This window comes from Ceratotherium simum, chromosome 7 (genome assembly GCF_057802395.1).
Source record: "Ceratotherium simum simum isolate JZ-2026a chromosome 7, ASM5780239v1, whole genome shotgun sequence".
Taxonomy (NCBI): Eukaryota; Metazoa; Chordata; class Mammalia; order Perissodactyla; family Rhinocerotidae; genus Ceratotherium; species Ceratotherium simum.
Genome location: NC_141906.1, coordinates 85276494 through 85300253, shown reverse-complemented (window position 1 = coordinate 85300253; position 23760 = coordinate 85276494). Strand labels below are relative to the sequence as shown.

The 23760-nt window shown below is 41.1% G+C and overlaps 1 pseudogene; it reads left to right on the top strand.

Moving 5' to 3' along the window:
* Positions 1–23218, top strand: part of LOC106803135 (ribose-phosphate pyrophosphokinase 2 pseudogene) — a 31870-nt pseudogene extending 8652 nt beyond the window's left edge.
* The last annotated feature ends 542 nt before the right edge of the window (positions 23219–23760 follow it).

Sequence of the window (23760 nt, the reverse complement as noted above, 5' to 3'; positions counted from 1 at the left end):
TTTCAAAGAACCAGCTCTTGGTTTTATTAATTCTTTCTAATGTTTTTGGTCTCTATTTCATTTATTTCTGCTCTGATTTTTATTATTTCCCTTCTTCTACTGATTTTGGGCTTTGTTTGTTCTTCTTTTTCCAGTTCCTTTAGGTGCATTTTTAGATTGTTTATTTGAGATTTTTCTTGTTTGTTGAGATAGGCCTGTATCGCTATAAACTTCCCTCTTAGAACCGCTTTTGCTGTATCCCATAAATTCTGGCATGTCGTATTTTCATTTTCATTTGTCTCCAGGTATTTTTGATTTCTTCTTTGATTTCTTCGTTAACCCAGTCGTTGTTCAGTAGCATTTTGTTTAATCTCCATGTATTTGTGGCTTTTCTGATTTTCTTCCTATAGTTGATTTCTAGTTTCATACCGTTGTGGTCAGAAAAAGATGCTTGGTATTATTTCAATCTTCTTAAATTTATGGAGACTTGTTTTGTGGCCTAATATGTGATCAATCTTGGAGAATGTTCCATGTGCATTTGAAAAGAACGTGTATTCTTCGGTTTTTGGATGGAATGCTCTGTATATATCTACTAGGTCCATCTGTTCTAAGGTGTCGTTTAAGGCCAATGTTTCCTTATTGATCTTCTGTTTGGATGATCTATCTGTTGGTGTAAGTGGAGTGTTAAAGTCCCCTACTATTATTGTGTTACTGTCTATTTCTGTTTTTATGTCTGTTAATAATTGCTTTATATATTTAGGTGCACCTACATTGGGTGCGTAGATATTTACAAGTGTTATATCCTCTTGTTGGATTGTTCCCTTGATCATTATGTAATGCCCTTCTTTGTCTCTTTTTACAGTTTTTGTTTTAAAGTCTATTTTGTCTGATATGAGTACTGCTACCCCAGCTTTCTTTTCATTGCCATTTGCGTGGAGTATCTTTTTCCATCCCTTCACTTTCAGTTTGTGAGTGTCTTTAGGTCTGAAGTGTGTCTCTTGTATGCAGCATATATATGGGTCTTGTTTTTATCCAGTCAGCCACCCTATGCCTTTTAATTGGGGCATTTAGTCCATTGACGTTTAAAGTAGCTATTGATAAGTATGTACTTACTGCCATTTTTAACTTTTTTATTTTTTTCCTCAGTGTTTAAGTAGTCCTTCTCTGTTCCTTACTTCTTCTATACAGAATTGATGGTCACTTTAGTTCGACCTCTGTCTGAAAGCTGTACTCTTTAACTACCCTCCTCCCTCCTTTTATGTTTTTGATATCATATCTAACCTCTTTTTGTGCATTTGTATCCTTTACGTTCTAATCATTGAAATAGATAATTTTTCCTATTTGTGGTCTTCTCTTTTCCCCTTAAATCAGTCCCTTTAACATTTCTTGTAACACTGGTTTCTTGGTGACAAACTCCTTTAATTTTTGCTTATCTGGGAAAATTTTGATCTCTCCTTACATTTTGAACGATAACCTTGCCGGGTAGAGTATTCTTGGCTGTAAGTTTTTTCCTTTTAGCACTTTAAATATATCGTGCCACTCTCTTCTAGCCTGTAAAGTTTCTGCTGAGAAGTCAGCTGATAGCCTTATGGGGTTTCCTTTGTATGTAACTTGACATTCTCTTGCGGCTTTTAGGATTCTCTCTTTATCTTTAATTCTGGACATTTTGATTATGATGTGTCTTGGTGTGGGCCTCTTTGGGTTTATCTTGTTTGGGGCTCTCTGTGCCTCCTGTACCTGGATGTCTGTTTCCTTCCTTAGGTTAGGGAAGTTTTCATCTATTATTTCTTGAAATAGATTCTCTGCCCCCTTGTCTCGCTCTTCTCCTTCCGGGACACCTATAACACGGATGTTAGTGCGCTTGATGTTGTCCCAGAGGTCCCTTAGACTGTCCTCACTCTTTTTAATTCTTTTCTCTTTTACCTGTTCACCTTGGGTAATTTCTTCTAGTCTTTCTTCCAGCTCACTGATCCGTTCTTCTGTATCCTCTACTCTGCTTTTGAGTCCCTCTAATGAGTTTTTCATTTCCAGTATTGTATTCTTCATTTCTGATTGGTTCCTTTTATCTCTTCCATTTCTTTGTTGACATTCTCACTGAGTTCATCTATTCTTCTCCCCAGATCAGTGAGCATCCTTAACACTCTTAGTTTGAACTCTCTGTCAGGTAGGTTGCTCATTTCTGTTTCACTTAGTTCCTTTTCTGGGGTTTTGTCCTGTTCCCTTACTTGGAATGTATTCTTTTGCCTCCTCATTTTGCCTCTTTCCCTGTGCTTGTGTCTCGTATTAGGTAGGTCAGCTCGTCTCCTGCTCTTGGATAGGTGACCTTATGTAAGTGATGGCTTAGGAGGCTTCCAGTGTGCTTCCCTCAGTTCTCAATGTTCCAGGGGTGGCCCCTATGTGGGCTACGTGTGTCCTTCTATTGTGGCCTGTTAGCTCTCCCTATAGGCGCCCAGGGAGGCTGAGTTATGCTCCTGGCCAGCTGTTGTAATGCTCAGCAGCTTGTAGTTGTTGTGGGCCCTTCAGTCTCTTTATCAGGTGTGGGGAGCCCCAGCACAGTTGGCTGTAAGTTCTAATACCACATTTGTGTTGCAGTATTTCTTTTAAGTGAATAGGCCCCCAGTGTGGCAGGTTGTTAGGCTCAGGGCCTTAGAATTGCTGTAAACCTCTAGCCTATTAGGTCTCTTGTCAGCTCTCTGAGGATTGCAGCTGGGTGGGGCTGGCCTCAGGCACAGGAGCACCCAATTGTTTCAGGCTTTGGAAGGTGGGGCAAACCTCCTATGTGGGTCTTTGAGAAGCACAAGTCTTCTGCAGCTGACAAGCCCTGCCGCCCACAGGTCCACACACACAGTCAACACAGTCCTGCCCCGTGTGAGCACCCCGACCTCCCCAAGCGGACCCAGTCTCTCCACGGCGGGAGCCCCATACACTCCGCTACCACCCCACACTCTCCACCCGCTCCTTGTGCACACCCTGCCCCGCTCAAGTCAGTTCAGTTGCCAGGCTGCAGAAAATCCAGTCACCAATCTATGCAGGCCCACACGTTGCCTGAGGGCTTGTTGTTAGGTGGGGCCAGTCTCTAGGGTGGGCTGCCTGCCTTGGCTGAGCTGGATTAAATCGGTGCTCTAGCGGGTGGAGCAGACCCTGGGCTAGCAGGTCTCAGGGAGAACTCCAATGGCGTCTGTGTCAGCACGCTCACACCAGGCCACAACAATGGCCGCCGCCAATGTCCCAGTCCCTGGAGAGGTCTCACCCCTCACCGAGATGCACTCAGGGCCTATTAGGTGAGTCTCTTGTCACCAAAGCAGTGTGCACCTTTCTTTCTGGTGATTTTAGGATGCTTTCTGGAACGGGTGAGTTTGTGCGCGGGCCCTTTAAGAGCCAGTTTTAGTTTCTTTGTGAACCGGGTTTTCTGGGGGTGCTCCCCAATGCTTTAGTAGCAGGCAAGGTCAGATATTATGCCACTGGTGTCGATTGTGCTGGGTCCACAAAATGCCCACAGCGGGGGCGCTCCCCGGCTCAGGGCCCCGCGCCTCCAGGGAGGCTGCGTACCTGTGAGCTGCTCCCGGCGGCCGTGACGCTGGCGGCTTGTGAAGGCGGCGTTTTTCCTCTCCGGAAGGGAGTCTCTGCCTCTTCCACCCCAGTTAGGATTGTCCGTTGTTGCAGGAGTTCCTCTCATCCAGTTTTCAGTTCTGTCTCAGGGGTAATTTTTCCACGAGTAGTTGTAAATTGGCTGTGTCCACGGGAGGAGGTGAGTTCAGAGTCTGCCTACGCCGCCATCTTGACCTAAAATCGAGATTTTATGTTTTATCAAAATAATTTCCTGTGTTTTTTTTCAACCAGGTCTTTAATTATTTATGAAAACTGAATCTTCTTAATATTGAAGGAATTAATTTTTGCTTACAACTGTATATGTAACCTTTTGTATTGGCCCTTGAAAGTCTTTATTTTTACTTTGGTCAAATAGATACTTAAGTATTATTTTGTAATGATCTGTGATCCTATTTGATCAAGTGTCCAACCCTTTGGATATTTTTACAAGCTTCCCAAAATATTCAAACTCTAAATGATGTCTTTTCAACTTGGATGTAACTTTGGGATTTTTCCAGAGGGTACCTGGGACATCTCAAAATATTTGTTCCCTCTCTTTATAAAAAGAGAGATATTACACTAATTAAGCTTATTTGATATGGTACATGAGAAGCATGGTCAAATAAGCAATAATAAACTTTTTGAGGTTATATTGTATGTGTGAATGTTACTAAAAAGTGTTCTAGAAATTGTATAAAATTCCTAAAAATCTGATATGCCCTAATATAACTTTATTACCTGTAATTCTAGTTACTATCTAAAATGTATGTCACAAAACTACCCAAATTTTCTTGTCAATTCCATTTCCCATTGACTTTTTTTAAAGACTTTTGTCAGTTACAGACAGTTATTGTTTTACTCTGATGCTTTTATAAATATGTTTCATTTTCAAAGAGATTCATGGAAAAGACTCTAACAAGTACTCTGGAATACAGGCTTTGATAACTTTAAGATCATAACACTGAACTGGGTGGGAGTTTCTGGAACTCAAGTGGAAGACTGATTACTTTGAGGGTTTGTTTTCCAGAGGTAAAGGACCCCTTATTCTCCTCTCCTTTAAGCTATCTATAAATTACAGCAATTTGGTAAAGCATATCTTTGCAACAAAAGTTGAAGCATTTATGTTTTTCTCTCCGCCTGAGCCCTCCAGAAATTAGAAACTCTTAAGTGTTCTTTTCATGACAATGTATGTATTTGCATGGGTTCAGTGAAGGTCTGCTCTCTTTGTTACAAGGCACAACTGGAAATATTGGCTACATTATCAAGGCTGTCACTAGAATGTTATATTCAAGAAAAATGTACATAGACTCAGAAATGAACAGATATCTTTGAGGAACTGCTTGGAAAAATCAGCCTAGTACCTTGTTTACAAGATTTCAGCAAAGCAATCTTAAAAAAGAGCTTATGTGGTCACTATTTTTGATGCATTTATATAAATAATCAGGCAAGCTTAATACAAAAAAAATAGTTTTACTATGTTTATATTTAATAAAAATGGAGGTAATTTTGGAGAGAGAAATTATGTTTGCACCTTGGTAAATATTAAATTCTAGTCCTATTGTTTTTAAGATTTTGTTATATACCTCTAAGCTGGACTGGATCCTAAATTCTTCTAGTTTCCTTAAATGTCTGGCTATGATACTCCAAACTGATATTTTCAATTTTACTGCCCTTGAAATATCCTTGGAAGGAACTATATTAGGCCCTCCTCACTGCCAAGATGGCAACCAAAATTCGGGGACTTGAGCCTCAGGTACACACCTCACAGCTAAAGAAGACTCCACCTGACCTCTAGTCTAGAGTCAGGACCTCCAATCAAATTGACTAGAAACAGAGGCAGTTGATATCTTAGGCAGACAGCTTTCTCAAGATGACTGAACCAAACTTGTATACCTCTCTTTCATTGTTGTTTCTTGCTTTATTTTTTCCCTCTCTTTTCTGGAAGGATAATGCTCTTGTCTGCACTTCCCAACCTCTTGCAAAAGGGGGAAACCTCTCTGATTGCTGGATTTGCCATCAGAAACCTCAGTCTGTCCAAAACAGTAATGACCCCTTAGTTCACCCTAAAAGTAATTTCACTGGGATTCCAGATGCTGTTGTTTGTCTAAATTGCTCTGCTGGTCCTTTTTACCAAGTCAGGTTACTAAGCCCACCTAAACTTCTTCCTCACTTTAATTTAACCCAGCCTGGGGAGGAGAAAACAAGATCTTTTGAATATTTGTACAAAAAATTTTATGAGGCCATCAGTGTAAGGTGAATTGTTCATATATTTCTTAACATGCTCATGTATTTAGGCAACCTCTTGGTATGTAACAACATAGTATCTGAGCCTTGGTTATATTGTGCTAATGCCCCTATGCTCACGACTGAGTCTATAGATGCTATCGCTTATGCAGGAGCATTATGTACACCTCTGGTTACATCTTCATCTATGAAGGTTTTGGAATTGCCTTTCTGCTTGGGTGACTCATTGCCTTGGCAGCTGGAGAGTACAAGGGCAATGTGCCTTTGCTGTATTCACTGTCTTGTCTTTCTGCATCACCAAACAGAGACTTCTCATTGGTCTCGACCATTGAATCACCATAGTACCTTAAACGAGAATATCCAGGAGGCATACATGACTCTGGGTATGCCTCCACAGGAGAGCTTTCTTCCCGTGGATCAGAGTGAATGCCAATGAACAAATAACCAGGAAACTCTCCCTGACACTGGACAAATTAGTCAACTCCACAGCCAAGACAGCTTCAGCTCAGCAACAGTCACTTAAGTCATTGGCCAAGTGGTTTTGGATAACTTCTTCTAACATAGCCCTTGAACACCTACTTGCTTAGCAAGGAGGTGTCTGTGCAATGGCGAACATCTCCTGTTGCACATGGATAAATGCCTCTGAGGAAGTAAGATTAGAGAGCAAGCATATTGGCTACAACAAATTTCACCTAACATTCCACTGTCTGTTGATTTTGCTCAGCTGGTTACCTTCAGGTCTGGGCTCCTGGTTTAGAACCATCCTGCAAACTGAGCTTATAGTATTGCTCTTAATCTTACTCTGTATACTTGTTGTAACGTTCTGTTGACTGTTGAACCTCTGTAAAATGACACGCCCCACAAGGTGATGCTGGCTCAGCACTTTGGATGATCTCCAACACCTATGACCTTGGAGAAATATAGACTTTAGATGGAAAATGCCTGAGAGTTCTCCCTCCTAACCTTCCTTGTTATTCAAATGTGGCCTAAATGGTTTCCAACCACTATGTACCTTCCCTCCAACATGGGCCACAGCAACCAGGAAAGGTCTTTTCTGGCACCGAGGGACATGACCACTATGTACAGAGAACCTGACTGTCGATCAGTGATGCTTCAGAGAAAGATCTTGATCAAAAGAGGTAAACATGAAATTAATAAGAGAAACTCAACTAAATTGGAGTCAGGAAGGTCTGCAGGGGGAGCTCTCATGCTCTATCATACATTGTCAATTACTCCAAACAGGAAGAGATGTATGCTTGCATCTTCAGCAGGGAGTAAACAACTACTTTACTACTGAAGGAAGATTTCTCTCCCCAACTCGCAACAGCTCAGCCAATGAGAAACGTTGTGGCTCAGCCAATGAGAAGCTGTTGCCACCCTCAACTGTTATTTCCCCCAATGGACATTTGTTTAGAATAGTCTCTCCATAGTCCCCCTTTTTCTCTATAAGAGGAAGCTCCCCTTCTTTGTTCTTTGGATTTCTCTATGGTTCACCACAGCATGCACATCCCACATTGCAATTCTTCTGGCTATTCCCAAATAAACTTGTTTGGAGAGTAAAATAACTGGTGAATTTGCCTTCTATGTTTACATTCCCAAGAGACAGTCACATTGCAGGACATTTTAAGCACCAGCCTTCCTCCTTCCTCATATCCACCCTTTCTCGCCTCAAGTCAAGTTCAGACTCAAATTACTACACATTTGACTACCATCATCACCTCCTGACTGGGTTCATCTATTGCCTCTCCCTATTCATAGTCAGTCTTCCAATTCTCCTTCAAATACATTACCCTCAACATATCTCCTGATTAAAAAAAAAAAAGTGTATTTTGTCTACCAAGTAAAATTCAAACTTCTTAGCCTGGCAAATATAACCCTCTAAATTCAAGCTCAACTTACATTTCCAATTTTATTTGACTCTCTTCCCCATACTTGCCCCAGACCACCATAAGCTGAAAAATGAGCTGCCTCCCCAAACTTTCCCTGCAACTCTCCTCCCACCCCTGCTCTAGCTGGGATCTACTTCCCTCATTCACTTCAAATATTCTGCCTATTTGTAAAGATTTAACTCGAATCTACCCCTCCTTCATGAATCCTTTCTTTTCAAATCCCTCCAGCCAGATGTGCTTTCTTTCTCTAACATGGATAAATCATGACCTAACACTATAACTAAATGTCTTATAATTTCTCTAGTAAATTATAAGCCTTTTGAAGGCATAAAATATCTTTTAAATATGCTTTTGTGAAAGATGATATGAGTGGAGCCATATTAAAATAGAGACAGAGCAGCCATTTCAGAGAAATTACCTTGCACATCTTGTTTTCTTTATCTTCCAAACTGGACCAAACCGCCAACATTCCAAGAAGTCAGTAAGGGCAAGTATATCTTGTTTGTAAGTACTGATGAAACTGGACTTTGCTGATGACTAAATCACTAACTAATCAATGAAGCACAAGTCTAGCATTTTGCCTGATGACTGAATCTCAAGCCCATCTATGGAGTACAAACCTAGCCTTACTTCATCTAGCACCAATGAACTCTTCTATAATACAACTTACCTCATCCTCCCTTTTTCCCATAAAAACCCTGAGCCCTTCTCTTGTAATTAGAACACTGTTTGCGTTTCTACCTAAATCTGTTCTTCCAGAGTTACAATTCTTTGATCCCAAATAAATCCTTTGCCTTTTAAACTGGTTTCTGTTTTTGTAGGTTGACACCTTTTATCCTGTCCCCTTCCAGAATCTGAGTTCCTTGAATGCAGAATTCACTCAAAATAAAACTTATTGCAGTTAAAAAGCAAATTTGATATTCAAGTCTTCCTATCTGGTAATACTAAAAAGATGCTCATTTTGTAAACAATATTGTTCAGAAAGATGTTTCTCATTGTCTTTCCCAATAACTTGGCAAATGTTTAATTCAATCTAAATGCTAAAAGAAAGAAGCAATTGCAAAAGTTGGATTAACAAATGAATTAAGGGGAATTTCCATTGTTTAATAATGGAGCAAAGGCTGTGGTTTTGCCCTTTTCCGCCTGGAAATCACCCCAAATCAACAATGAAATGAGAGAGAAACATGCAAATTTGCATGTTCTTTGAAACTAACAGGTATCAACGCCCCCTGTTAAAAACAAGACAACAGGCCCAAATGAAGTCACTTATGCTAAGCTCCACATCACCAAACTGAGACTTAATTACAGTTTTGGCTTTCCTAGAAATGGAATCTTAAACCAGCCAATCAGGAACCACCTGGTCAGCACTAGTGAGGCCATCTGCCTCATAGACCCCTGCCCTCCCCTAAGAAGGTAACTTTGCCACAACCAACTTGTTTTTTGCCAGTATAACTTCCTTTTTCCAGCTCCCTTATGCTTATAAAAGTCTTTCATAAAAGTCTTGGAGCTCCTTTCTATCTGCTAGATTGGATGCTGCCTGATTCAAATTGATTTTTGCTCAAATAAACTCATAACTTTTAATATGCCTCAGTTTATCTTTTAACACCCTATATCATGGTACATGTAAGTAGGACACATAAATATGACAAAAGAGGAGGATGGTGTCAAAATGCTGGCATAGGTGGACCCTGAACTCACCTCATCCCATGGGCACAACAAATTTACAACTATTTTTGGAAAATTTACTCCTGAGAGAGAACTGAAAACTGGATAAAAAGAACCCCCACAACAAAGGACAGTGCTGACTGAAGTGGAAGGGGGAGAAATTCCTTTCTGGAGAGAAAAAAGCCACCTTCACAAGCCATGGTGCTTCACAGCTGGCTGGGAGCAGTCCTAAGGTATGAAGCCTTCCCTGGAGGAGTGGGGGACCTGAGAAGGGGAGAATTACAGCTATAAGCATCATTCGGCCCAAGCACAACCGAGATGAGTGTCATAATATCTAGCTTCACTGGCTACTAACAACAATAGGGAATGCCCCCAGAAAAGCTATCTTACATAACAGGGAAAAGGCCTGCTCTTAAAGGCCCCACACCCAAATTCACCCAATTTGGAAAGCAACCTAAAATCACCAAAAAGAAAGATGCACAGTCCTTTGGTGAAGAGACTCCCCTGATAGGCTCTGGGTGCATCTTGGTGAGAGGTGAGACCTCTTCAGGGACTGAGACATTGGTGGCAGCCATTATTGTGACCTAGTACAGGCTTGCTGACACAGATGCTGGTAGACGCCATTGGAGTTCTTCCCCTGGCCTGTTAGTCCAGGATCTGCCCCACCCACTAGAGCACTGATTTAATCTAGCTCATCCAGGGCAAGCAGCCCACCCTAGAGACTTGTCCCACCAAACAGCAAGCCCTCGGGCAACTTCTGGGCCTGCATGGGGGGGTGCCTGGATCCTCTGCAGCTGGGCAAGTGGGTCCACCTCTGTGGGGCAAGGCCTGCATGAGGAGTGGGTGGAGTGTCTGGGGCATTGGTGCAGTGTGTGGGGCCTCTGCAGTGGGGTGACTAGATCCACTTCAGTGAGTCAGGGCATGCACATAGGGCAGGACCATGTTGACGGTGTGTGTGGCCCTGTGGGCAGTGGGGCTTGTCAGCTGCAGCAGACTTGTGTTTCTCAAACGGTCACACAGGGGATGGTCCCCACCTTCCAAAGCCTGAAAAAATTGGGTGATCCCATGCCTGAGGATGGCCCCACTCAGCTGCAATCCTGAGAGAGCTGACAACAGCCTTGCAGGCCAGAGGTCTACAGCAATTGTAAACCCCTGAGCTTAGCAACCAGCTATACTGGGGGCCTACTCACTTAACAGAAAAACTGCAACAGAAATGTGCTATTAGCCATATGCAGCTGAGCATTACAACCAGCCAGCCAGGGAGACAGCCTAGCCTCCCTGGGCACCTGCAGCAAGAGCAACCCTGTCACAACAGGACACATGCAGCCTGCATAGGGGACACTCCAGGAACATTTGGAACTGGTGACAGGAGGGAAGCACACTGCTGGGCCTCATGAGGCATCTCTTACATAAGGCCACCTCTCCAAGATCAGGAGATGTAGCTGACCTACCTAATACATAGATATAAGCACAGAGAAAGAGGCAAAAGGAGGGGATAAAGGAATATGTTCCAAGTAAGGGAACAGGACAAAACCCCAGAAAAAGAACTAAATGAAACAGAAATAAATAATCTACCTGACATAGAATTCAAACAAAAACTCATAGGGATGCTTACTAATCTTGGGAGAAGAATGGATGAACTCAGTGAGAACTTCAACAAAGAATCGGAAAATATAAAAAAGAACCAATCAGAAATGAAGAATACAATACTGGAAATGAAAAATTGACTAGAGGGACTCAACAACAGCGTAGATGATACAGAAGAACGGATCAGCGAGCTGGATGAAAGACTAGAAGAAATACCCAAGCTGAACAGATAAAAGAAAAAAGAATTAAAAAGAACGAAGACAGTCTAAGGGACCTCTGGGACAACATCAAGCACACCAACATCTGTGTTATACATGACCCAGAAGGAGAAGAGAGACCCAAAGGGGCAGAGAATCTATTTGAAGAAGTAATAGCTGAAAACTTTCCCAACCTAAGGAAGAAAACAGACATCCAGGTACAGGAAGTGCAGAGAGCACCAAACAAGATAAACCCAAAGAGGCCCACTCCAAGACACATTATAATTAAAATGCCAAGAATCAAATATAAAGAGAGAATCCTAAAAGCCACAAGAGAAAGGCAACAAGTTATATACAAAGGGAACCCCATAAGGCTATCAGCTTATTTCTCAGCAGAAACCTTACAGGCTAGAAGAGAGTGGCATGATATATTTAAAGTGCTACAAGGAAAAAACCTACACCCAAGAATACTCTACCTGGCAAGGTTATCATTCAGAATGGAAGGAGAGATAAAGAATTTCCCAGACAAGCAAAAACCAAAGGAGTTTATCACCAAGAAACCAGTCTTACAAGAAATGCTAAAGGGACTTATTTAAGTAGGGAAGAGAAGACCACAAATAGGGATAAGAAAATTATCAAAAAAAAAAAGCAATAAAATCACTGGTAAAAGCAAAAATACAGTAAAGGTAGCAGATCAACCACCTATGAAGATAATGAAGGTCAAAAGACAATAGTACTAAAATTATCTATTTCCACGATAAAAGTGTAATGGATACACATGCACAAACAAAGAGGTTAGATATGATATCAAAAACATAAAATGTGAGAGGAGAGGAGTAAAAGAGTAGAGCTTTTAGAAAGAGGTTGAACTAAAGAGAACATCAACTTAATATAGATTGCTATGTAGGTAGGTTTTTATATATGAACCTTAGGGTAATCACAAACCAGAAACCTATGATGAATAAACCAAAAATTAAGAGAAAGGAACCCAAACATAGTACTAAAGAAAGCCATCAAACCACAAGAGAAAAGAATGAGAGAAGAAAGGAACAGAGCAGAACTACTAAAACACCCAGAAAAAACTAACAAAATGGCCATAAGTACATACTTATCAACAGCTGTTTTAAATGCCAATGGACTAAATATTTCAACCAAAAGGCATAGGGTGTCTGATTGGATAAAAAAATCATAAAAAACTCATATATACGCTGAATACAAGAGACACACCTCAGACCTAAAGACACTCACAAAATGAAAGTTCAGGGATGGAAAAAGATACTCCACACAAACGGAAATGAAAAGAAAGCTGGGGTAGCAATACTGATATCAGACAAAATAGACTTTAAAACAAAAAATGTGACAAGAGATTAGAACAGCATTACATAATGATAAGGGAACAATCCAACAAGAAGAGGATATAACATTTGTAAATACCTATGTGCCCAACATAGGAGCACTTAAATACATAAATCAAATATTGACAGACATAAAAGGAGAAACAGACAGTAACATAATAATAGCGGGAGACTTTAACATTCCACTTACACCAATGGATAGATCATCCAAACAGAAGATCAATAAGGAAATATTGGCCTTAAATCACACTTTAGACCAGTTGGACTTAGTAAATATATACAGAACATTCCATCCCAAAACGACAGAATGCATATTCTTTTCAAACGCACAAGGAACACTCTCCAGTATAGATCATGTATTAGGCCACATAACAAGTCTCAATAAATTTAAGAAAATTGAAATAATACCAAGCATCTTTTCTGAACACAACAGTATGAACCTAGAAATCAACTACAGGAAGAAACTCAGAAAGCCACAAATATGTGGAGATTAAACAAAAAGCTACTGAACAATGATTGGGTCAATGAAGAAATCAAAGGAGAAATAAAAAAAATACCTGGAGAGAAATGAAAATGAAAATATGACATGCCAAAATTTATGGGACACCACAAAAGTGGTTCTAAGATGGAAGTTTATAGCAATCCAAGCCTACCTCAACAAACAAGAAAAATCTCAAATAAACAATCTAACAGTGCACCTAGAGGAACTGGAAAAAGAAGAACAAAGCCCAAAATCAGTAGAAGGAAGGAAATAATAAAAATCAGAGCAGAAATAAATGAAATAGAGGCTAAAAAAATAGTAGAAAAAAATCAATGAAACTAAGGGCTAGTTCTTTGAAAAGATGAACAAAATTGACAAAACTTTAGCTAGACTCGCCAAGAAACAAAAGAGGAAGGCTCAAATAAATAAAATCAGATGAAAGAAGAGAAATTATGATGGATATCTCGGAAATACAAAAGATAATAAAAGAATACTATGAAAAGCTATATCCAACAAATTGGATAATCTAGAAGAAATGGATAAATTCTTAGACTCATACAACCTTCCAAAACTGAATCAAGAAGAAACAGAGAATTTGGATAGACCAATCACCAGTAAGGAGATAGAAACAGTAATCAAAAATCTCCCCAAAGTCCAGGACCAGACGGCACCCCGGTGAATTCTACCAAACATTCAGAGAAGACTTAATATCTATCCTTCTCAAACTCTTCCAAAAAATTGAGGGAGGGGAGGAAGCTCCCTAACTCATTCTATGAAGCCAACATTATCCTGATACCAAAACCAGACAAGGACAACACAAAAAGAGAAAATTACAGGCCAATATCACTGATGAACATCGATGCAAAAATCCTCAACAAAATACTAGCAAATCAAATACAACAATACATTAAAAAGATCATACACCAAGGGCTGGCCCCGTGGCTTAGCGGTTAAGTACACACACTCCACTACTGGCAGACCAGGTTCAGATCCCTGGTGCGCACCCACGCACCACTTGTCTGGCCATGCTGATGCGGCGTCCCACATACAGCAACTAGAAGGATGTGCAACTATGACATACAACTATCTACTGGGGCTTTGGGGAGATAAAGGGGAAAAAAAGGAGGACGATTGGCAATAGCTGTTAGTTCAGGGCTGGTCTTCCTCAGCAAAAAGAGGAGGATTGGCATGGATGTTAGCTCGGGGCTGATCATCCTCACAAAAAAAAAAAAAAGATCATACACCATGACCAAGTGGAATTTTTTCCAGGGATGCAGGGATAGTTCAACATCCACAAATCAATCAATGTGATACACCACATTAACAAAATGAAGACTAAAAATCCCATGGTCATCTTGACAGATGCAGAGAAAGCATTTAACAAGATACAGCAGGGGCTGGCCCGGTGGCATAGCGGTTAAGTGCGCACGCTCCGCTTCAGCAGCCCAGGGTTCGCGGGATCCGATCCCGGTGCACACCGATGCACCACTTGTCAAGCCATGCTGTGGCAGGCATCCCACATATAAAGTAGAGGAAGATGGGCACAGATGTTAGCCCAAGGCCAATCTTCCTCAGCAGAAAGAGGAGGATTGGTGACGGATGTTAGCTCAGGGCTGATCTTCCTCACACACATACAAAAAAAGATACAGCATCCATTTACGATAAAAACTTTGAATAAAATGGGTATAGAAGGAAAGTTCCTCAACATAATAAAGGTCATATATGACAAGCCCACAGCTAATATCATTCTCAATGGAGAAAAACTGAAATCTATCCCTCTAAGAACAGGAACAAGACAAGGAAGCCCACTTTCACCACTTTTATTTAACATAGTATTGGAAATCCTAGCCAGAGCAATCAGGCAAGAAAAAGGAATAAAAGGTACCCTAATTGGAGAGCAAGAAGTGTAACTGTCACTATTTGCAGATGACATGATTTTATATATAGAAAATCCTCAAGAATCCACCAAAAAACTTAGAAATAATAAAGGAATATGGTAAAGTTGCAAGATACAAAATCAACATACAAAAATCAGTTGCATTTCTATACACTAACAATGAAGTAGCAGAGAGAAATTAAGAATATAATCCCAGGGCCGGCCCCGTGGCTTAGTGGTTAAGTGCGCGCGCTCTGCTACTGGCAGCCCGGGTTCAGATCCCGGGCGCGCACTGACGCACCGCTTCTCTGACCATGCTGGGGCCGCATCCCACATACAGCAGCTAGAGGGATGTGCAGCTATGACATACAACTATCCACTGGGGCTTTGGGGGAAAAATAAATAAGTAAAATTATAAAAAAAAAAAAAAAAGAATACAATCCCATTTACAATTGCAACAAAAAGAATAAAATAACTAGGAATAAACTTAACCAAACAGGTGAAAGATCTGTACACTGAAAACTATAAAATATTGTTGAAAGAAATTGAAGAAGACAGGAAGAAATGGAAAGATATTCCATGCTCTTGGATTGGAAGAATTAACATAGTTAAAATATCCATACTTCCTAAAGCAATCTACATATTCAATGAAATCCCTATCAAAGTTCCAACAACATTTTTCACAGAAATAGAACAAAGAATCCTAAAATTTATATGGAACAACAAAAGACCCCGAATAGCCAAAGGAATCCTGAGAAAAAAGAACAAAGCTGGAGGTATCACAATCCCTGATTCCAAAATATACTACAAAGCTATATAACCAAAACAGCATGGTACTGGCACAAAAAGATACACAGATCAATTGAACAGAATCAAGAACCCGGAAATAAACCCACACGTCTGTGGACAGCTAATTTTCGACAAGGGAGCTAAGAACATACAATGGAGAGAGGAAGGTCTCCTCAATAAATGGTGCTGGGAAAATTGGACAGCCACATGCAAAAAAATGAAAGCAGACCCTTACCTTACACCATACACAAAAATTAACTTAAAATGGATTAAAGACTTGAATGTAAGATCTGAAACCATGAAATATCTAGAAGAAAACACAGGAAGCACGCTCTTTGACGTCAGTCTTAGCAGCATATTTTCAAGTACCATGTCTGACCGAGCAAGGGAAACAATAGAAAAAATAAACAAATGGGACTACATCAAACTAAAAAGCTTCTGCACAGCAAAGGGAACCACCAACAAAAGGAAAAGACAACCTAACAATTGACAGAAAATATTTGCAAACCATATATCTGATAAGGGGTTAATATCCAAAATATATAAAGAATTCATACATCTCAACCACAAAAAACTAACAACCCAATTAAAAAATGGGCAAAAGATATGAACAGCCATTTCTCCAAAGAAGATACACAGATGGCCAACAGGCACATGAAAAGATGTTCAACATCATTAACTATAAGGGAAATGCAAATCAAAACTACAATGAGATAGCACCTCACTCCCAACAGAATGGCTATAATTAACAGGACAGGAAATAACAAGTGTTGAAGAGAAAGTGGAGAGAAGGGAACTCTCATACACTGCTGGTGGGAGTGCAAACTGGTGCAGCCACTATGGAAAACAGTATGGAGATTCCTCAAAAAATTAAAGATAGAACTACCATACGATCCAGCTATTCCACTGGTGGGTATTTATCCAAAGAATGTGAAAACACCAGTGCATAAAGATACCTGCACCCCTGTGTTCATTGCAGCATTATTCACAATAGCCAAGACTTGGAAGCAACCTAGGTGCCCATCAAGGGACAAATGGATAAAGAAGATGTAGTATATATACAAAATGGAATACTACTCAGCCATAATAAATGATGAAATTTGGCCATTTGTGACAACATGGATGGACCTTGAGGGTATCATGATAAGCAAAATAAGTCAGAGGGACAAAGTCAGATATCATATGATCTCACTCATAAGTAGAAGATAAAAACAACAACAAACAATCACATAGAGACAGAGATTGAATTGGTGGTTACCAGAGGGGAAGGGCGGAGGGAGGAGGGAAAGGGGTGATTAGGCACATGTGTATGGTGATGGACTGTAATTAGTCTTTGGTGATGAATATGATGTAATCTACACAGAAATCAAAATATAATGATGTACACCTGAAATTTACATAATGTTATAAACCAATGTTACCGCAATAAAAAAACAAAAGGAAAAAATAAAAAGAATAATTAAAAAAAAGAATAGTGAGTGCAGAAATAGACTCATACATATAAATTGATTTTCCACCAAAGTACCAAGATCGTTTGATGGGGAAAGGATAATCTTTCAAGAAATGGTACTGAAACAATAAAATATGTGAATAAACCTCTACCCTTACCTCACACCATATACAAAAATTAACTCAAGTTGTATCATACACCAATTCAGGAGCAACATCTATAAAAGTTCTAGAAGAAAACATAAGAGAAAATCTTAGTGATCTTGGGGTTGACAAGATTGCTTCAATACAACACAAAGAGTATAAAATATTTTTTTAATTTAACAAATTTGACTTCATCCATATATATTTTGCATTCCTAGAAAACAGTCTGCAGTAAAACATTGTATGCATTGTCTGAAGTCAGAATGCCTAGTGAGGGGTGAAGCCAGGGGCTGGCAGTTATGTCCCCACCAGCCTGGGACTCTGAAAGCCCCACCATTCCTCCTTCATTCAGAGACAGCACTGGTACAAACTCACCCCGGCCACTCAAGTCCCCAAGTGCAGTAGAGGGTGGAGTCCATGCTTCCATTCCCCACTTTCACGCCTGCTTTGCCATTTACTCATCTTTGGAATAGGTGGCAGTGTGACGCACTTGCACTCACAGTGTGACATTGGTGCAGCTGGGGCATTGCGTCCTGGGTGCGGAGTCACTTACCCTTGGCTTAGCCGCTGGGTGCAGGAGATCCAATGTCATGTGGATTTCCACATCCCCTGCCTGGAACCAGCTCAGTTCTGCCAAGCAACCAGATCAGGAACCTGACTTGAGTGTTGTGACTAGCCCTGGCTCCAAACAAAACCACATCTCATGTAAAGACCAAACACATTTTCCTCTGTGGAGATGACAGTGTGGAGACAGTAGGCACCAGTGGATGGCAAGAGAGCTTGACTTTGTGATCTGTCTTGGACCAAACTCTGCTTGTGCTTCCACCTCCCTTACTCCTGCCTCAACCTGAAGCCTCCTTCCCCAGGAGGAACAGGGTCTGCCAAAGTCAGAAACAAAAGGAGATGCAGAACAAAGTGTCAACTTGACTGAAATATTGGGCATGAGGGTTCTTATTGTGGTGATAAAAATGTCCAAAATTACATTAATGCTGGTTGTTGCACTACTCAGTAAATTTACTAAAATCACTGACTCATTCATTTGGTAGGAACAAATTTTTTATACATAAAGTGTACCTAAATAAAGCTGTTTGAACAAAAGAAAAAGAAAAAACTGCAAAAGATCAAACTGAAGTCAATACATCACCAAGCATGATTGCCAAGGCTGCAGAAGAGGCGGCATTAGCACGACTTCTCACTGTGACTCAGAGAAACACAGAAAATGAGGATTAATATTTGTTTGGATGGACTGTGGGTATTTGGGAACTTCTGCAAATAACGCTGATAATGGATCCAAAACTCCAAGGTTGACATGCTGTACAGATAAATCATCCTCTAACATACTATTTCATGATATGCCACACATTTTAGTTGTTTTGTTTATCGTCCGTCTCCTCCCATTGCTAATACAAGCTCCAAGAGAGCAGGAACACACATACACACATGCACAGACCCTAGTACAGAGTAACTACTCAATAAATATTTGTTGAGTGAATATATGAATATAATAATAGCTAACATTACTGAGTGCTTATTCTGTACCAAACACTGTTCCAGGTGCTTTACAGGAATTAACTCAAACTGTTTAACAACTTTATGAAGCGGGAACTATTATTGTCCTCATTTTACAGATGAGGAAACTGAGGCACAGAGCTATTAAGTAACTTACCCAAAATCTCACAACAAGTGAGCAATAGATCAGAGATTTGAACCCAGGAGGTCTGACTTGGGAGCCTGCGCTCCTAACCATGAACTAGAGTACCCACTATTGTAAGAGCACTGACAAGGGCTCGACCTGAGGGAAAATGATCATCAGATAAGGTTTGGGGTACTTAAAAAAATAGAATATTTATGTTCTTTTTTCCCAAAAATATAAAGAGAGAAAGCCAATCGCTAAGAAACAAACACGTACCCTACAGTCATTCTGTATGTAGGAAAATCCCTCAAGGCAAGAAGGATGGCTTTTGACATGTTGTCTCCTTTTTATTCCTAATTAGTGACACATTCAACTGTCTGATGGTACATCAACCAGCAAGGAGTTAGGAAAGGGCTCACCTATTGCACATGAACAACTCAGTAACTCAATAATATTGACTTAGAACTCCCAGGGGAAACTCAACTTTACCCTGCACACCTATTTTTCTCTCCCATTCTTTTCTATTTCAGTATTAGTACCACTGATCCCCCAATTTCTCCATCCAGAACTTTGAGTTTCTTCCTTTACTCGTCCCTTTCTCTCCCTCTCGTATTTAGCCAGTGGTAGGCAGCCTGTGACATGGCTTCTAATGATCCTCACCCCCTGAGTTCATATCTTTCATAATCCCCTCCTCTTAGACGTGGGCCAGACCTAATGACTTGCTTCTAATGAACACAGCAAAGATGATGAGCTATCACGTCTATGATTAGGATACGAACGACCATGACTCCCCTCTCTGGGTCTCCTCTCACTAGCTCCTCCTGCATGGTTGCTCTGGTAGAGAGGGCCACCTGGCAAAGAACTGAGGGTAACCTTGGGCAACTTCCAGCAAGGAACTGAATCCTTCCAAAGACCAGTGAGTGAACTTAGAAGTGGATCCTTCCTCAGTCAAACCTCGAGATAAGACACAGCCTGACATCTTGATTGTGACTTCATGAGAGACTCTGAGGTATAGGACCCAGCTAAGTCATGCCCAAATTCCTGACCCACCAAAACTTTGAGACAAAAAATGTGTTATCTTAAGTCACTAAGTTTTGGGACAATTTGTTACACAGCAATAGATAACTAATACACAACCCATCAATACATCGTGTCCATTCTACCTCCTAAATATATTTTGAATCAGTCCAGTTCTCCTACCATCCACCTAACCAACCTCTGCAACAGTCTCCTATCTCTTCTTTCCTATTTCTATTCTTTTCCCCTTCATTCCTTTACAGAGTAGCAAGAATTACTATCTTTTTTTTTTTTTGAGTGAAAGTGACTTTTTTTTAAATTGAGGTATAATTGACATAAAACATTATATTAGTTTCAGGTGTACAACATAATGATTTTATATTTGTACATATTGTGAAATGATAACCACAATAAGTCTAGTTACCATCACCATACATAGTTACAAATTTTTTTTGTGTGTGATAAGAACTTTTAACATCTACACTGTTAGCAACTTTCAAATATGCAATACAGTATTATTAATTATGGTTACCATGCTATACATTATATCACCATGACTTATTTATTTTATAACTGGAAGTTTGTACCTTTGACACCCTTCACCCATCTTGCCCATCCCCCACTCCCCACCCCTGGTAACCACCAATCTGTTCTTTCTATCTATGAGCCTGGATTTTTTTGTTTGTTTTTTTAGATTCCACATATAAGTGAGATCATATGGTATTTGTCTTTCTCTATCTGATTTATTTCACTTAGCATAATGCCCTCAAGGTCCATCCACGTTGTCGCAAATGGCAAGATTTCCTTCTTTTTTATGGTTGAATAATATTTCTTTGTATACATACACCAATTTTCTTTATCCATCCATCCATTGATGGACACTTAGGTTGTTTCCATAGCTTGGCTATTGTAACTGATGCTGCAATGAACACGGAGGTGCGTATATATTTTTGAGTTAGTGTTTTCATTTCCTTTGGATAAATACCCAGAAGCAGAATTGCTGGATCATATGATAGCTCTATTTTTAATTTTTTGAGGAACCTCCATATCGTTTTCCATGATGGCTGCACCAATTTACATTCCCACCAAGAGTGCACAAGAGTTCCCTTTTCTCCACATCCTCACCAACACTTCTTATTTCTTGTCTTTGTGATAATAGCCATTCTAACAGGGGTGAGGTGGTATCTCATTGTGGTTTTCATTTGCATTAAGAATTACTGTCTTGAAACAGAAATCAGACCATATAAGTCCCCAGTGAGTGGTTTCTCATATCACTGAAAAGAAAACCAAAGGTCCTTTCTGCGGCACATGAGGACTGCGTGGTCAGGAGATGTCGCACTGGGGCTCACTGCCTGCCAGCTACTTAGGCTTTTGTTCACTTTCTCAAGCTACCAATTTCCCTCTTGGCCGAGAGCTTTTGCACACACTGTTCCCAGGGTCAGAATGATTGCTCCACCCCAACTTGCATGACTGACTCCTTTTCATCCTTTAAGTACAACATTCAATGTCACCTCCTCAGGGTGGCCTCCTCTGACCATCCTAAATCTAAAAAGGAACATGACCCTTTCAATTACATTCTTTCCTGGATCATCTCTTGTGTATTTCCTTTACAGCACTTATCAGAATGTTTAATTATTTTGTTTACTTGTCTGCTCACTTCTTGTTTTGTTGTTTTGGTGTGTTTCCCACTATACTGGATAGATAAGCAAGCTGCTCCTTGCATTCAAAAATTAATTTTCAAAAATCATGTAATTGATCCCATGGGAAGAAAGTGAAAAGAAAGCACCTTAGTGCTTTATGACTGGCAAGTGAAGCATTCACTTACAGAATGGTAGTGTTACAGAATATAATTAATGACATCATGGATTATGACATAGTTATCATCGTAGAGGTGATGGGCACAGTAACACTTAGAGGAGCCATTTCAGTCTCTTACAATAAATATACTCAATAGAATCCTGGGAAACAAATGTGGTTACCCAAGAGGCATTCACTTTCCTACAATCACCAGGAAAAATGAAATTTCAAGTTAAGGAATTTAAAAATTACACTCCAGAGGAAAAAAAGTCAGTCTTTAAAATGCAAAATAGCACAGGAGAGCTTCTTGCCCTCCTCAGTAAATAAATAAGCCAGAAAATTCATTTTATGGTGACAAGATACAGAGAATGTCCATCATTAACTTAAGCAGTACCACCACCCATACAGCTAACACCCTTCTCCTGCCTTTATGAGAAATGACACAGAAACTTGCCCAACCTTCTCCCTTATCTCTGTAACAAAGGGAAACACCAGCTCAGTGCTGTGCATTCTCAAGAGCACTCAAGTCAACAATCATCATTTTCTCTCAAGTAACTCAAATGCCTGGTGAATTGTAAGCTGGATTTTACACGTTTTGAACAAGTCTGAACGAAAGTACTTGGAGTTTATAATACTGAATTCCCTCGCCGCAGCTGCCCGTGCTGCTGCAGCCGCCCCAGACACCGTGTGCCTTGGAGCGCGCGCCTGGCCTGCGCAACACTGCGCTTCAGCGGCAGCTGGCGCCCAACCCGCGCAGGCGCTTGGCCGCCCGCTGGGCGGGGGCTCAGTAACAAGGAGAACTGCGTAGAGAGTGGCGAGAGTGGGAGAGGGGCAAGTGTCTACATTATCCAGAGTGGCTGCGCAGAGATTAACGGCAGTCTGCAAGACTGGATCGTCATCCAAGGTGGGCACGGTGACCCCGTGTTTTCCAAACTCCTAACAAGATAAAAAGGACAAGAATCACGCTCCGATTTCTGCAAAACTTGTGACTAATATGCTCTTGGTGGCTGTGGTGGATCACGGCATCATGATGGAACTTCATGCCCCACCGATAAGGGATTCTTTGATATTCCTGTGGATAATTTGTACTGGAAGCCTACAGTCCTGCAGTGGATTCAGGAACATCGAGGCATGGAGGAACTGTATCATCATTTCACCCGATACTGGGGGATCCAAAAGGGTCGCATGGATTGCAGACAGGTTAAATATGGCATTGGCTTTCATCGGCAGAAAGGAAATGAATGAATGAAGTCGACCTATGGTGCTGGTGGGTGACAGGAAGGTCCACAGTGGCTGTCCTCCTGGACCACATGGCCCATACATGGGGCACCATCTGCCACTCTCTGCGAGGGCTACCAAAGTTTATGCTAGCCTTGCCGCTGGGATCTTCTCTGGGCCAGACATTTCCAGAATAAATAATGCAGCCCCTGAGGCTGTTGTCACAAACACAATTCTGAAAGAGGACAAAATGAAGCACTGCTCCAAGATTCAGGTTGTTGATGTGGTCTGGTCTGGTCTGGTCGGTTGAGCTGCAGAGTCCAGTTTGCGGGGAGGGGGGAGCTCTCTCTTTTGCCCTCTGGGTCCCTGACGTGGGAGGCTTCTCGTTTGCCCCTCTTTATCCGCTCTCTGGGGTGCTCAGATGTTGATGGTAGCCCTGTGACTCCTCTGAGTCCTCTGTGCGGGAGTTTCCCACTGGCTGAGAGAGTCCGAAGAGCCACGGTTTCCCCGCCGAGGGCCGCCCCTCCCCCCTCTCTGGGAGCCGCGCGGACGGGAATCGCTGATCTGATGGGGAGGGAGAGGAGTTCTCCTTACCTCTCCCCACTTCCTCCGGGGGCCGAGCACATTCCACTCTCAGATGTGCGGCAGTGTGGATCCCTCCGCTCTAGCTTTTCACTGTCTGGGATTCCGTTGTTGGTCTGTGACTGTTGCTTTTGTTTATCTTGTCGGGGGAAGAGTTCACGGGAAAGCTCACTCCGCCATGATGCTGACGTCACTCTGGGAAACATCCTCTTCATCCTTTAGAAAATGTCATGAACATTCTGGAAAGTTCTTGACAGAAATGTGTCGAAG